This window comes from Balaenoptera acutorostrata, chromosome 8, assembly GCF_949987535.1.
Source record: "Balaenoptera acutorostrata chromosome 8, mBalAcu1.1, whole genome shotgun sequence".
In the NCBI taxonomy this organism is placed as follows: domain Eukaryota; kingdom Metazoa; phylum Chordata; class Mammalia; order Artiodactyla; family Balaenopteridae; genus Balaenoptera; species Balaenoptera acutorostrata.
The window spans coordinates 59,569,437-59,586,466 of record NC_080071.1 but is presented as its reverse complement, the minus strand read 5'-3'; the positions used below and the strand labels follow the sequence as shown (position 1 = coordinate 59,586,466).

The window sequence follows — 17,030 nt, the reverse complement described above, 5'->3', positions numbered from 1 at the left end:
GAAATAATTTTAGTTAATAGAACAGTTTGGTGATGCCCAGGAAACAGAAGAAAGAGAGTTGCTTCTCTCAGCCTGTATTCAAAACAAGTAAAATATGTGATTAGTGTGTGGAACATTCGTGTACCAACTCACTGGTGCCATAGAATAAGGTGTGTACATATCTGTACGATGTCAATTTTCGTTTGTTTCAAAATAATTTTTTATTTTCCTTTCGATTTCTTCTTTGACCCAATGGTTGTTTAGAAGTGTGTTGCTTAGTTTTCACATATTTGTAGATCTTCTCACTTTCCTCTTGTTGATTTCTGGTTTCATACCATTGTGGTCAGAGAAGATAGTTGATATAATTTCAATCTTCTTAAATTTGCCAAGATTTATATTGTAGCTATCATATGATCTATCCTGGAGAACATACCATGTGCACTTGAGAAAAATGTATATTAGACTATTGGATGAATGCTCTGTATATTTCTGTTAAGTTCACTTGGTCTAAAGTGTGGTCCAATTCCAACATTTTTGTTGATTTTCTGTCTGGATGATCAGCAATAGTGATGATAGTGGAATATTGAAATCCCTTCCAATTATTTTATGTTGTCTATTTCTGCCTTAAGACATGTTATTAATTGCTTAATATATTGGGTTGGCCAAAAAGTTCATTTGGTGTTTTCCGTAAGATGGATCTAGTAGCGCTTAGTTGTCTTTAACTTCATTCGAAACAATTTTGTTAGATTGTATTGTGACAGCTGTCATATCAGCATGCATTTTAAAAAAACTTATCAAAGTTGGTGAATTTTTGTGTAGCCATTTTAGTATCGAAGATGGAAGAAAAAAAGCAACATTTTCAGCATATTATGTTTTATTATTTCGAGAAAGGTAAAAATGCAACCGAAATGCAAAAAAAAAGATTTGTGCAGTGTATGGAGACGGTGCTGTGACTGATCGAACATGTCAAAAGTGGTTTGCGAAGTTTTGTGCTGGAGATTTCTTGCTGGACGATGCTCCACAGACAGGTAGACCAGTTGAAGTTGATAGCAATCAAATTGAGACATTAATTAAGAATAATCAATGTTATACCTCGCGGGAGATAGTCGACATACTCAAAATATCTAAATCAAGCGTTGAAAATCATTTGCACCAGCTTGGTTATGTTCATCGCTTTGATGTTTGGATTCCACATAATTTAAACAAAAAAAAAACCTTCTTGACTGTATTTCTGCATGCAATTCTCTACTTAAAAGTAAGAAAAATGTTCCATTTTTAAAACAAATTGTGACGGGTGATGAAAAGTAGATACTGTACAATAAGGTGGAATGGAAGAGATTTGGGGCAAGCCAAAAGAACCACCAACAACACAGAAGGCCGGTTTTCATCCAAAGAAGGTGAGGTTGTGTATATGGTGGGATTGGAAGGGAGTCTTCTATTATGAGCTCCTTCTGGAAAACCAAAGGATTAATTCCAACAAGTACTGCTCCCAGTTAGACCAACTGAAAGCGGCACTCGACGAAAAGCATCTGGAATTAATCAACAGAAAGCACAAAATCTTCAATCAGGATAACACAAGACCGCATGTTTTTTTTTAAAGTTATTTATTTTTATTTATTTATTTATGGCTGTGTTGGGTCTTCGTTTCTGTGCGAGGGCTTTCTCTAGTTGCGGCAAGTGGGGGCCACTCTTTATCGCGGTGCGCAGGCCTCTCACTATCGCGGCCTCTCTTGTTGCGGAGCACAGGCTCCAGACGCACAGGCTCAGTAGTTGTGGCTCACGGGCCTAGTTGCTCCGCGGCATGTGGGATCTTCCCAGACCAGGGCTTGAACCTGTGTCCCCTGCATTAGCAGGCAGATTCTCAACCACTACGCCACCAGGGAAGCCCCGCATGTTTCTTTGATGACCAGGTAAAAACTGTTACGGCTTGGCTGGGAAGTTCCGACTCATCCGCTGTATTCACTAGACATTGAACCTTTGGATTTCCATTTATTTCGACCTTTACAAAATTCTCTTAAAGGAAAAAAATTTCAATTCCCTGGAAGACTATAAAAGGCATCTGGAACAGTTCTTTGCTCACAAAGATAAAAAGTTTTGGGAAGATGGAATTATGAAGTTGCCTGAAAAATGGCAGAAGGTAGTGGAACAAAACGGTGAATACATTGTTCAATAAAGTTCTTGGTGAAAATGAAAAATGTGTCTTTTATTTTTACTTAAAAACCGAAGTCACTTTTTGGCCAACCCAATATTTCGGTACTTGGGTGTTGGGAGTGTATGTACTTAAAATTGTTATATCTTCTTAATGTATTGACCCCTTTATCATTATATAATGACCTCCTTTGTCTCTTGTTACCCTTTTTGGTTTGAAGTCTATTTTGTCTGTTATAAGTTGGCTATGCCTGCCTTATTTTTGTTTCCATTTGCTTGAGATACCATCTTCCATCCTTTCACTTTGAGCCTATATGTCTTTTAGAGCTGAAATGAATCTCCTGCAGGCAGCATATAGTTGGGTCTTGTTTTCGGGTTTTTTTTTTTTTTTTGGTTTTTTTATTCATCCAGCCACTCTGTGCCTTTTGATTAGTGAGTTCAATCCATTTACATTTAGGGTGATTATTGACATGTAAGGATTTACTAGTGCCATTTTATCTTTTGCCTTCTGATTATTTTGTCTCTCCATTGTTTCTTTTTCCTGCTGTTTCTGTTTCCCTTTTAAGTTGGTGGTTTTCCATGATGATTTGCTCAGTCTCCCCCTTTTTAATATTTCATGTCTCTACTCTAGATTTTTGATTTGTGGTTATCATGAGGTTTACGTAAAACATCTCATAAACAAAATAGTCCTTTTTCTTCTGATAGCATTTTACTTTCACTCTCCTATAAAGGCTTCATCTTTTTACTTTCCCCCTTTTATATTTTTGATGTAACAAATTATCTCTTTTTATGCTGTGATTTTATTACCAAGATGTAGTAGCTATAGTTATTTTTAATGATCCTTTTCCTTTAACCTTTGTGCTATAGGTAAGTATATAATATATTATTCTAAAAAAAGTTATAGTATTCTAATTCTGACTAACTATTTATCACCTTAATCAGAGTTCTGTGTACTTTCCTTTTTTTGTTTCAACTTGAATAGCTCTCTTCAACATTTCTTATAAGGCAGGTCTAGTGGTGGTGAGCTCCCTTAGCTTTTGTCTGGGAAAGACTATTTCTCTTTCATATCTGAAGGATAACTTTGCCAGAGAGTATTCGTGGCTGATAATTTTTATCTTTCACTATTTTGAATATTTCATTCCACTCTCTCTGGCCTATAGAATTTCTGCTGAGAAATCTGCTGATAGCTTAATGGGGATACATTTGTAGGTTACTGCTTTTTTCCCCTGGCTGCCTTTAAAATTCTTTACTGTTGACTTTTGACAATTTTAATATAGTGTCTCTTGGGGAAGGTCTTTTTGTGTTGCAAAAATAAGATGTTCTATAGCTATGTAGATTTGTATATTTAGTTCCTTCCCCAGTTTTGGAAGCTCTCAGCTATTATTTCTTTAAATATGTTTTTTCCTCCCTTGTCTCTTTCTTCTCCTTCTGGGATGCCCATTATTCTTATGCTGGCTTTTCTAATGTAGTCAGATAGTTCTCATAAGTTTTCTTCACTCTTTAAAAATCTTAGTTCTCTCTCCTCTTCCACTTGAATCATTTCTATATTTCTATCTTTGAGAGCTCACTAATTCTTTCTTCCATATGATCTGCTCTATTTCCAAAGTATTGTAATGCATTCTTCATCTCATTTATTGAGTTCCAGAATTTCTGTTTGGTTCTTTTTCAGATTTTCAACCTCTTTGGTAAAGTAGTCCTTCTGTTCATTAATTTTATGCCTGAGATCATTGTATCGTCTTCCTGAATTTTCTTGTAGCTCATTGAATTTCTTCATAACTGCTGTTTTAATTTCTTTATCAGTTAGATCCCAATATTCCATGTCTTTGCTAGAAAATTGTCACTTTATTTTTGTGATACCATATTACCATGATTTTTCACGGTGTTTGGTGAAAAGTACCTCTGTCGCTGCATTTGAAGTAGCAAATTTCTCATTTAGGCAAGGCTTTATTTTGATTCTAACCGTTCTACAGACTGGTAGTTAAGAGCATTCCTTTTATTTTCCAGAAGGTGGTGCTATAGCACAAGTTTTTGGTTTCTCTTACCAGCGCTAATTAATTGCTAAGATTGGGCAGTGTATTTAAAAAAAAAAAAAAAAAAAGCAAAAGGTGATGGCAGAGCCAGTGAGCCAGTTAGCACTTGGGGCTTTGAGTGTACCCATGCCTGATAGGGAGGTCCTCCAGTAGAGGAGTCGCAGAGGTCCTTGGGCAGTGCTCTTGCCTCCTGAGGCAGACAGCGGGAGACGTTTTTCTTCAGTTCTCTTTGCCCGCTTCCCTTTCCTTTTCCTCTCCCCCGTCACTCTGGCCTCTCCTGAGAGAGAGCAACAGAGCAACTGATCCCTACAGCTCAGCACATGGCTGGGCAGGCCCCGCTCCCTGCCCCCCACTGCCTTCACCCTCCACCTCCTCTGCTAGAAAAGTCGTGCTGGCTCGCAGCCTTCTCTGCCGCCACCAGCTCTGCCTCCAATTCCCTCTCTTTGCCAGTTCCTCTAGGGTCCAATCCACCTTCTTTCAGATGCACAGAGGGATGGATCTCACAGGTGTCCTGTTACGCCTTGCAGGGTGCTTTTTTTTTTTTTTGCTTATGGATGTCCAATTAGTTAGTTGTAAATCAACAGGGAGAGAAAAAAGGAACGACTCATGACACCGTGCTGCTGATGTCACTAATTATAAAATTTTTGATATGTAATCTAATAGAATTTTTAAGGTTTATAAGTACCTATACTACTCCATCTCCCTATAAAATTAAAGTTACAAATTTTCACCATAATCAGTCTTAATATCATAGTCATTAAAAATAATAGTTATGAAGATGATGTAATAATGTGGCAAATAGGTATGATAAAAACATATCAAATGGGAAAAAAAGGCAGGATATGAAATTATGTACATATAAAACCTGAAACCATAAAACTCCCAGAAGAAAACATAGGGGGAAAGCTTCCTAACATTGGTCTTAGCAATGATTTTTCTGGAATTGACACCAAAAGCACAGGTAACAACAGCAAAAGTAAACACGTGGGACTACATCACACTAAAAAGTTTCTGCATAACAAAGGAAACAATCAACAAATGAAAAGGCAACCTACGGAATGGGAGAAAATATTTGCAAATCATATATATGAAAAGGGGTTAATACCCAAAATATATAAAGAACTCATACAACTCAATAGCAAAAAACCAAATAACTCAATTGAAAAATGGGCAAAGGACCCAAATAGACATTTTTCCAGAAGAGACATATAAATGGCCAACAGGTATATGAAAAGATGCTCAATATCACTAATCACTGGGGAAATGCAAATCAAAACCACAATGAGATATCACTTTACACCTGTTAGAGTGGCTACCATCAAAAAGTCAGAAGACAACTAGTATTGGTGAGATGTGGAGAAAAGGGAACGCTTGTGCACTGTTGGTGGGAATGTATTGGTGCAGCCACTGCGGAAAACCAGAAAATTAAAAATAGAACTACCATATGGTCCAACAATTCCACTCCTGGGTATTTATCCAAAGGAATTGAAATCACTATCTTGAAGAAATATCTGCACTCCTATGTTCATTGCAGCATTATTTACAGTAGTCAAGATATGGAAACAACATAAGTATCCATTGACTGATGAGTGGATAAAGAAAGTGTGGTCTATATATACACCGAAACACTGCTCAGCCTTAAAAAAGAAGGAAATCGGGACATTTGCAACAACGTAGGTGAACCTGGAGGATATTATGCTAAGTGAGATAAGCCAGACACAGAAAGACAAATATTGCATGATCTCACTTATATGTGGAATCTAAAAAAGCCAAACTCATAACAACTTATACTCTAAAGAGAGTAGAATGGTGGTTACCAGGGATTAGGGTGTGGGGAATTGGGGAGATGTTGTTAACGGTATAAACTTGCAATTAGTAGATAAGTTCTGGAGATCTAATGCACAGTATAATGATTATATCAACAATTCTGAATTGTAAACTTCAAAGTTGCCAAGAGGGTAGACCTTAGTGGTTCTCACCACAAAAAAAGAAATACAATAATATAATAGAAGTGTTAGCTAATGCTAATCATATTGCAATATATAAATGTATCAAACCAACACATTGTATACCTTAAACTTACACAATCAACTATACCTCAATTAAAAAAGAATTGTTAACAACATGTCTTACACAAAGTAAACACTCAGTAAATGGTACTTATTCACTAATCCTGGGGCTAAAGACAACCTGTTACACATATTTTCATTTAAAAGTTATGTCTAGTTTCAAATTTTCTTTTTTTTTTAAGTCTCAAGTTTTCTAAGTTCAAGGACCATATTTTTCATCGTCAGGATATTTTACTAATTCTTTTCATATGAACTTATGCTTGATTCATAGTCACCAACTTTTTCATATCCTCCCATTTAAAAAAATAAGTATATTTCTTTGAGGAATGGAATTTAAACATATTTACCTTAAAATCATTTCAGTTCGCTCTACTCATCCCTTGATAACAAATTCTTCCATTTGTTGTATTTCATGGCATTAGTTTATAGTTATAAGTTTATAACATATATTATAACATATATAAATGTTAGTATTGTATAAATGAATAGTGCAGATTATAATATTTTCTGAGTATGACAACTCCTCTTTTACCATTCTTCTTGTAGACAGGTTGCTTTTGACATATACATTTAAAAAGTTGTACAATATTTTTCAGAATACCTGTCAGGAAGTGCCCATGTTAACACATTAATCAGAAGAGGAGTTTGAGAAGCCTTGCGAGCTTGGGGAAGAGAAAAAAACAGAGCCAAATACTGGCAGTGGGCGGGGAAGCTCGGCCAAGTTTGGCATTCCCTGGTTTGGCTGCCAGTGAGGTGATGTGCGAGCCTGGCTTTGTATGATTGCATTGAAGAGCCAGTTCATCAACCTCCCTTCTGATTCTGTGCTTGTTGGGGAAACTTCTGGTTCTGATTTGGCTTCCTGTGTAGACCCACCTACGGGGAGGAGACTGTGATGGTCATATAGAATCTGAGAAGTCTGTTCCTTTTACAGCTGTTATGATTCTTGTTCTGCAACTATAAAAGAGCAAAAAAAGCAGGGAGGGTTTTCTGGTGATATTTTGGCTTCACATCTAAGTTTACTTTCCGAGAGAAAGCAAAACAGGTCATAGGCCAACAGCAGAGTAAATTTAAGAAATACACAGAATGTTATGAGGTCATTAGAGGACTATAAAAAGCAAAGGTCAGCAAGCAATCTCCTACTCACGGTATCTTGGGACTCCTTATAGAGGTCTTATGTTTAGAGAAATATAGCAAGTTAGTGCCTTAAAAAGAGTAATAAAAATGATCACACTGTAGGAAAACTGATCTTAGAAACAAAGAACAAAAATTCATGACCAGCTTTGGCCAGTGGGAAAACCTCTTCAACACTTTCTGTGTTCTTTTGACCTATCCTCATCATTCTTTAAGCGCTCCCTTGCTTTCTGGCACAATTAGATTTTCAGAGGGCTGACTCCATGCTCTTTCTAGATTTGTCCGTGTTTCTATGACTCCAGTATAAAAGTAGGCAAGTCATCTCGCTTGGCCTTGACAGATCTAGGAACAAGGCTCTTGCCCCGCCCTGAGCCTGCACCCCACTCTGGGTGGATCCCAACCAACTTCCAGAGGTAGGTTGTGACTTTATGGCCATCACCAGGATATCATACCACCCTCCCAATAAGCCCAAAAGATGTGCCCATATATGCTTATCTGGTAAGAGCAGGGTTAGTTTTTGTTGCTTCCAGTGGGATCTCCCTGTTGCCTGCTTGGACAAACTCCCTTGTCTGATGTAGTACATTGTTCAACTTTATTTGTATGTGGCTGTTTTGGTCATCTATGGTTTGACTCACAGCTACTATAATCAAGCCTCCATTTGACAAGAGACCCTCAGGAGGCAGAATGTAAGGCAATATTTCTGGAGGGCAAGATATACTAGGAAGCAACAAATGTTGCATCCTATTAATTATTGAGACCAAAAAGCATAAGCACTAAATCCATGCCAGACAGCACTAAAAAGCTTTGCAAAAATCCCTCTCTCCTAAGCTGTTGACACTATGCACGGGACCATCAACAACTAGCTTGTAAACCTGTGGTTGTTTTAGGTGTAACGAGACATTACATGTAGGAAATTATGGGACTTATCTCAAAAATTTCCACCATCCCAGCATGATAATACATTCCTCTCCCTAATGAAAGAAACATTCCTTTCAATGAAAGTAAAATAAAATAAATAATATTAAAAATGTAAGCAATGAAGCATGACTTTTCAAAGCTTCTTTTCTCTTCTAATAGAGAATAATTTTAGGACAGTATTAAATACCCCTTACCTAAAATATCCAAGTGGTAGAAAGACTAATGCTTTTGAGTAAAGGCTTCGTTAACCTGCAAAAGAGAAATGTTTTCAAAGGAAAAATATAAAACTGGACAAAAGGAGCAAAACATGGGAAAATGCCCATTTTCTTGCACTCATACTTCTTATTACTGGGAATATTAATTTGCTGAGTGAACAACAAGCATGGTGAGGAGACAAAGTCACTGTTTTGGTGAACCTGTTTGAAGAACAATTGTAAAAGTGATGAAGGTAAATGTCTATGGTGGAGGTTTAAATGCAGGGACCCCAAGCAAAATTTTCCTGTCCCCATTCCTGGGCCTAGGGTGGAGCTACAGCTATGGGCTATGGTTAAAATATGCATAGTATATTTTTAAGTTCAAAGGAACAAAGTGAAAAAGAGGTAACTTTGGTAGATCACTTATGTTGCTGCCAGTGTGTCCCATCCATCACTGCTCCCTGAGGGTTTCCCATGAAACATCAAAGTGCCTTTCGAACAGCACTAATTAAGCGCTCATGTGGCTTTGCAGAACCTCTGCTCCCTCAATTTTAAAATCTGGGTCATGTTGTAATATGAACATTTTATTCCTGGAAGAAGAGCAAGAACTGCCACCCAGGGGATACCTATCCAGTTTTCCCATGAAAGTTTAAAATGTGCATATGGAAAGTAGCACATATTTGTAAATTAGTCAAAGATGTTTTTCAAAACATGATCAAACTTAACAGCTTCTCGTGCAAGAACTTCCTATAAACGTATTGCTTTTTCTCTGTAAATTCCCAGAAGTGAACGGGATGGTGTAAGCTCTACTTTCTTTTGCTAATAACCAGACACACACTAAGTTGCGTTTAAACAAGAACAGCATTTAACATCTCTGAGCTGCTTCTCCGGATGTGAAAACATGTCCATATGAATCAGATACTTCTATTCTGTAAAATCTGTGTTGCTGATCTGTGTCTGTCGCCTAAGCTCTTGCTACTTAAAGTGCAGTCCAACAGCATAGGCATGACCTGGGAGCTTGAGAGACATGCAGCCTCTAAGGCCCCAACCAAGACCTGTTGAATCAGAATCTGCATTTTAACAAGATGCCCGGGTGATCTGTCTGCTCCTGAAGGTGGGGCAGCACCGGGCAGGGGAGGAGAAGGAAGCCCTGAGGGATGCAGTAGAACATGAGGCAAGCTCTTCCGCCACACAGCCCACCGGAGCTCTGCAGGCTTCAGCCACACCTGGAGCTCACCTGCCCCTTCCGGGTGTCATTAGGATTCTGGCTACTAATGGGCTCACGGTGTTGCGTGAGCGTCTGGCAGGAATGCTGCAGGTGGAAAAAGCAGAGTGACAGAGAATTAAATGGTCAGGACTTCTAAATGCAGCAGAGGTTCTCACCTGGCACCGACCATTATATTCTCTGTCCTTCCCCAAATAGCTTCCATGTGGTTTGACTCCACATCTAGGTGGCGGCCGGGCCCTGGTGTTCCCTGTAGAAATGGTGGGGCTTAGAGGGTCACCCAGGAGGTAAAGGAGGAGGCTGGAGGGAAGCCAGACGATGTGAGCCCCATTCGGCCAGTTCTACCAAAACAGCTCTGTTCTTATTTGCTTGATCTGTTAAGGTTCCATTTAAGATTTGCTGAATACTTAGCAAGGCTATGAAAACCACTGCCCAGAGCAGCGAGCACCAGAACTATTCCCACATCAGGCAAGAGCAAGGCCGCATGGTGTGAAGAGACGTGAGTTTTGGAGTCAGACATCCCTGGGCTTGAATAGCTCTGCTTCTCCTCAGCAGACTTACACTCTCCATGCCTCAGGGATCTCATCTGTGACCTGGAGATACTCACAGTAGGTGACCACACACCTGGTCTGCCCAGGACAATCCCTTGGTTACACTTCTTATCTTTATGTTAATATTGATGACTTCCTTTGCTCTCCAGAGTATCTTGGTTTGGATGATATGGTCACCCTAATACCTACTTTGAAGGGTTCTTTTAAGTACTGAATAAGATTAGGTAACTACAGTGCTTGATGTCATCTAAGTGACACTTATTAAAGAAGACATCCTTGTAACCCGAATGGTTACAGAGTTACCAGTATTGAGTAGGTTACTCTTGGCCTTGGTACTCAAGTTCGGCGGACCAAACCAGGGAGATCTCTGCCCACACCCTTTCAAAGTGGAACGTTGCACTTGTCCTTTTTTAGCTACCATGATCTTTGGCTCTCCGAACCCCTGAGAGGGCTGTCTGGGGTGTTCATCGTTCTCAAGTAAGGAGGTATTTTGTGTAGGGGGTTGTTATAACTGTGCTCTGCTTGGACATAGGGAGTGAAATGGCAAGGGTACAGGAGTGGTATCAATTTACACTTCAAGCCTTCAAAGAGATAACCTCCTGGCTCAAGATCCAATTATCTCCACCTGAGAGTTCCTCTTGAGCCCCCTTCTTCTGTGCTCTCCCATGGCCAGGCTGGGAATGAATGGATCATATTACATTCTATACTTCAAATAATGGTTCAGGAAGAAAGGCAGTGTGTCCTGCCTTTGTGAAGTTAGGGTCTTGGGGTGGTGTTCTTAAAATGTATTAAGGAAAAATAGAACTTACGCTGCTAAACAGTAATCCTGTGCCCACTATTTCAGGTGGTACAGAGAAACACTATGAGATGGTGTTTTACCCCCTTCTGTCCAGTGCTCATGAGGAAGGCATCATGAGAAATTTTCTGGACTAGAGCAGAGGGCTTCTCTGGAAAAAGGGTTTGAGATTTAAGAGGAGGTTTGGTGTCAGTAAAATCATCACCCACACAGCTTTTCCATTGACATCTGCACTAGTGGAGACCAAGGCTGGGCACAGTCATGGTATTTATCTCGCCAAGATGTATACAAGACATCAGTATCTTTAATTCATGGCTGGCTACCTGCACAGGAAAACAAGTGGACAGAATGTGCTCTAGGACACTAATCTAAACCTATAGAAAAGTCTTTTATCCCTTTTGAAAAGTGATAAGGAGATTCATAATCTATGGTTTAGGTGGACACATAACAACCAAATATTTTTAAGAGTTTAAAAACTTTTAAATAGGCAGTGCTTCACTCTACCCCAAACCTATCAAGTGTCAGAGGTCAAAACAAATCCCACAATGCCACATGACATGGGTTTAAAAAAGTCTGTATTGAGGAAAGGGGGTCCTTGCAAAGAGAAAGAACAGATTCCCCATCCTTTCACGACCCATGGAGAGGCCCACCGTACGTGCAGCATGGGTCCATATTCTAGAGGAAGGGCCCTGACTCTACTATGGGTCCCCCTTTGATAGCATGAGCATGAGAAAGTGGGCTCATTGATGAGGCAATGAACAGGTTGTCTGGTACCAGGAAGTCTGAATTTGGGGTGCTAATTATGTACAAGAGTTGTCTGGGAATGCTGGTAGCCCAGCATCTTGGCTTAGGAGCCCATGAGCAATTACAGATTCTCTACAGGAGGGAAGGAGCCAGTGGTCCCTGGGGAGCTGAGTTTTGGTGAAACCCTTCTCACTAGAGAAGGGAGGTGAAGCCCCCTTCCCAAATCCCAGCTGCCTCATTGACAGGTAATCCAGAATGAGCACCTAGGGACACCTGTGGGCAATTCTGGTCATTGCATTAGAAAGCCCACAGGTGATATAATAGTGTCTGGGAATATTTTATAAAGTCTAATCTTGGCTGATGGTGAAACTGAAACAACCTCACACGTATCATTTTGGTGTCAATACCTTGTCCCGATCCAACTACATCATGAGCTACCAATACAGCCCCATCTGTGTAGACATGAATCAAACAGCAGCCTGGAGGGGATTCCCTGGTGGCGCAGTGGTTGAGAATCTGCCTGCCAATGCAGGGGACACGGGTTCGAGCCCTGGTCTGGGAAGATCCCACATGCCGCGGAGCAACTAGGCCCGTGAGCCACAATTACTGAGCCTGCGTGTCTGGAGCTTGTGCTCCGCAACAAGAGAGGCCGCGATAGTGAAGAGGCCCGCGCACCGCGATGAAGAGTGGCCCCCACTTGCCGCAGCTGGAGAAAGCCCTCACACAGAAACGAAGACCCAACACAGCCATAAATAAAATAAATAATTAAAAAAAAAAAAAAAAAAAAAAGCTGATATCTGAGTCTGTCACCCCAGAGATTCTGATTAAAAAAAAAAAAAAAAAAAAAAAAACAGCAGCCTGGAAATAAAATTAGAAATCTGTTCTTCCTGCCATCTGTCCATGAATCTTTGTCAGTGAGGCAGTCACAAATGAAGTACCAAAAGTCCCTAAAATAAAGACAGTTTCATTCAAGTACGTACAGGATCAATGGGTTCATCAAAAGGTGTGTGCCACCTGTGAATAGCAAAGGTGCCACTCCATGAAAACTGTGAAGTAAAGAAAAGCCTACACGTACACTTTATTGTTAGAATTTAGTCATGAGCTTTCTCTTGGTCCTCTTGCCATTTTCCGCTGCACTAATACTTACAGTTCGAATGCCTGCTGGGCACTGTTCTCCTATCTCCCTCTTTCCTATTGTGAGGTTGAATTCAATGGGGAATGCTCTCACCCTGCTTCTTCTGCCCTGCGAAGCAATAACAAATTGACCCAAATTGTTAACACCCAGCAGAACTTAGAGCTACTTGTCCTTTGTTGGATTACTGGCTTTTTTTGCCCTCAGTTGTCATTTAGGGATTGCCACTCTCTCCTAGTGAGTGTGTGTTCTTGTTCCTCTGAGCATATTACTGTCAACTGCTTCTGGGGAGTAAAAAGCATGCAGAGAAAAGTAAGGAATAGAATATAGCAAAGTATAAAGAAAAAAAATCATCCATTATCTCATTGCTCACACCCTGTTATCATAAGAAAAATCAAATAGTGCTAATATATGTCCTCAGTCCCTTATCTGCAATTATGAATTCCAAAAAGCCCTGAAAACCAACGTGGTGGAGAAACCTGACTTGATCTCATCCAATGATGAGATTCATAGTCTTTTAAAAAATCTCAGTGTGGATAATCATACACTTCACTGAGGAAATACAAGCTTGAATAGGGTATGTTGCCCCAGACTCTGCTGAAGATTTTATATAATATCTGGTAGACAGATCATATGATCTTTTAAATTGGAAAAGTTAGAATCCCAAAATACATCTGGCCTAAAGGGTTTCATAAAAGGGATTATGAACATGTACATGTACCCAGTTGGAAAAATCAAATAATACAGGAAGGTACAAGATGAAGAGTGAAGTCTCCCCTGCCCACTTATCAGCCCTGTCTCTCTTCCTAAAGGTAACCACTGTCATCATTTCCTTGAAATTCCTTCTAGAATTTATTTTTATGAATACGCCATAATTTTGTGAGATGATTTTTACAAAAGGTATAATATTATAAACATCATTCTTGGATATTTTCCCATAGCAGCATATAAAGCTCTACCTCATTTATTTTAATATCTGCCTAGCAGTCCATCATATAGATGCAGCATAATTTATTTAAGAAGTCCCAAATAAGGAACACTTTTTTTTGGGGGGGTGCCCTCTTGTATGAATATCTCCTGAATCAGTGAGTCCGACCCCCGGTAAAGAAAAGAATGGAAAGAACAGCTCTGCTGGATGGACGCAGCCTTCCCAACCATTTGTGGAGCTGGGACAAACCATCGTTTTCTGGATCTCAGGACAGCACCTCCTCCTCCAAGGTGTTATAGCATATATTTGTTATTTAAATTAGAATACATGTATTTTGAGAATTAAAAAATATGTGTATCACAAAATCATGGGGGGGTGGGTCATGAAGATTCCATCTATAAATGGAGTGGGCTGTGGGTTTCTATTTGAGGGCTCATTAGGAAGCAAAGGTAAAAGGTGGGGCCTCCCTCAAGGAGATGAGCAGGTAGAGAAAAGACGAGTTCTGAAGCTTCTAGAATAGTCAGAAACATTGGGGGAACACAGGAAAAAGCCCAATAGGCCAGTGATGCCTTCATACCTATCGCCAAGGGATTAGACAGTGAGTCAAAGGGGCCGTGGGAGGGACTCAGTGCAGTTGTGGAACACGAGACAAAGCTGCAAAGGCAGTTGGGCTTGGATGAGGGTCAAGGATGAGGCCCAGGCTCCGGGCAGGAGAGGAGCTGCCGAGAAGTGCCCACGTAAGTGTTTCCCGTGGTATAAGCAGAGGAGGGATGTGCCTGGGACAGGCTCAAACCTCTGCCCTCCTTCCAGACGCCAAGGGTGTCATGCTGTGACACCTACAAGCCTTGGGGTGAGGGCGGTGGGAGGGAAGAGAGGAAACGATGAGTGAGCTCTGTGGAAGTCGTTTTGGGGAAACCTGAGACATCCATCAAAAGGACACGCAGTCACTAGAGTGCAGCTGAAGATGGGGTGGCCGAGCGTCAGTGTCGGGGAGCTCTGATGTGCGACCGTCGATGCCAGAAGGCGATCAGGGGAGGGAGGAAGTCCAGTGTCCAGGGAGCCCCAGCTTAGAGACTGCAGGGAGTGGGCAGGTTGAGACGGGAGCCGTGGGGATTCTATCCCGGCTGACCAGTCGCTGTGTTTTGTTTGGCTTTCGACGTCCACAGGTACAGCCCTTCCTCCCTTGGGTGCTTCCCGTCTCCTGACAGTGGCCCACGCTCACACCTCAGCTCTTTTCTTCTTCAGACTAAACGTTCTGAGTTTCTTCCATTATTTTAATGTTGTAGCTCTCAATCACTGTTGTGGTTGACTTACTTGATACTCTCTGGTGGGCTCTATTGAAGAACCCCAAACTACTTATCTATCTGTTGAATGAATGATCCCTCCAAGGAAAGCAGCCGTATATGACCCTCTGCCTGCCTGACCCCTGACTCCTTTATGGTGTGCTGTCACACACTGCATTTCAGCACATACTTATTGAGCATCTTTTATGTGTATTTTATGTGCTAGATACTAGGAGAATAGAAATGCAAAGGCAGGAAACTTCGCCCCACAAGAAGCCAGTGGTCTGGCAGGGAGACCAGCTTGTGACAAGCCACGTGATTCAGAATGAGATGTTCAAGGTACTGGGAAAGAGAGCACCTGGCCTGTGGGAAGTGCTCACCAATTATGCTGCTGAATGAACTGTGTAGGGAATCTAGGCTCACACAGGGAGATTTCCTAGAGAAGGTGATGTCTGAGCAGGGATTTACTTCTAATGCACGGTGGAGTGGGAAATCACCCACGCTTGTAAATTAGTCTTGATAAAGCTCAGAGTAAGAACCAGAGATCCTCTCCTACAGGCTGAAATCTCCTGGGGTATAGTGCTTGAGCTTTGTGATGGTTGTTTTAGATTCTTAGTGGTATTTTCTGCTTCTTTACAGACTCAAGGCTATATTCCACAGTGTTTATGGTGCCAGAAGAATATCCTTCAGTGAACAAGAGCATTTGTATAACCAGGTTATAAATGCATGGGGATGATTCAGACTTGGTCCAGTGTCACCCCAAATCCTAATCTGTCTGTATTCCCAAGGTCCCCCAAAACAAGGAGACCTGCAAATGCTATGGCTTCTATTCATACGTTCATCCTGCTTTTAGCCTTTCTCTCATTCCCTGCATTAATGTTCCCTTTTCTTTTATGTGCAGTGATTCAACTGTCACATAGTGCAGTAGTGGGGCTTGATAAGAAGGTGCAGAAATCACATCGTCAGTGGAGCCTGTGGGTGAACACAGGGTTCTGTAGATATTTGAAACTGCAAGCTAGTCAATCACTGAATTTTTATTGCATGTAATGACTTTCCACACCTTATATTTCCCAAGTAGTAGGTGGCATCCTCCATTTATTATTATGTCATCCCTACCTTTAGAATAAAATGGATTGGAATAAAATGGAGAGGAAAAAAATAGAATCACAAATTTAAATGATTTGAGACTGTGAGTTCATGTTTATGGAATATTCCAGAAACCATTGTCATCTTCTTGACTATATGAGTTAGGAGACAAAGAGTAGAACAACACCCAGGAAAGAGTAGGAAGCTATAAATTTCTTGCTTCTTCTTAATAAATTAGGCAGCTGGGAAGCTATCTTTATGTTTAAGAAGTTCCTTTTCTGTTGATCTTTCTTAGGAGTCACAATAGACCACTTTTTGTGGTTTTTGTACATAACTCTCAGTTTTTAAGATTGGTTATCAAAAACAATTCATTGGATTTCCTCTGAGTAGTTTGAGATTTTTTTTCAGTGGTTTCTTTTTTTTTTAATTGAAGTATAGTTGATTTACAATATTTCAGGTATACAGCAAGGTGATTCAGTTATACATGTATATTCTTTTTCGGATTCTTTTCCATTTTAGGTTATTACAAGATATCGAATACAGTTCCCTGTGCTATACAGTAGGTCCTTGTTGTTTATCTATTTTAAGTATAGTAGCATGTATCTGTTAACCCCAAATCCCTAATTATTCCCTCCCCCCACATTTCCCCTTTGGTAACCGTAAGTTTGTTTTCTATGTCTGAGTCTATTTCTGTTTTGTAAATTTACAAGTTCCTTTGTATAATATTTTTAGATTCCACATATAAGTGATAGCAAATGATATTTGTCTTTCTCTGTCTGACGTACTTCACTTAGTATGATAACCTCCAAGTCCATC

At 40.3% G+C, this 17,030-nt stretch overlaps 1 long non-coding RNA gene across 1 annotated transcript in view; it reads left to right on the top strand.

Annotated features, from left to right (window-relative positions):
- The window catches only part of LOC102998749 (uncharacterized), a 33,097-nt gene extending 17,079 nt beyond the window's left edge, over window positions 1–16,018 (top strand). Inside the window, exon 5 of the long non-coding RNA XR_451777.2 lies at window positions 15,768–16,018. This is a non-coding gene — a long non-coding RNA (uncharacterized LOC102998749). The remainder of the gene's footprint in view (window positions 1–15,767) is intronic.
- The last annotated feature ends 1,012 nt before the right edge of the window (window positions 16,019–17,030 follow it).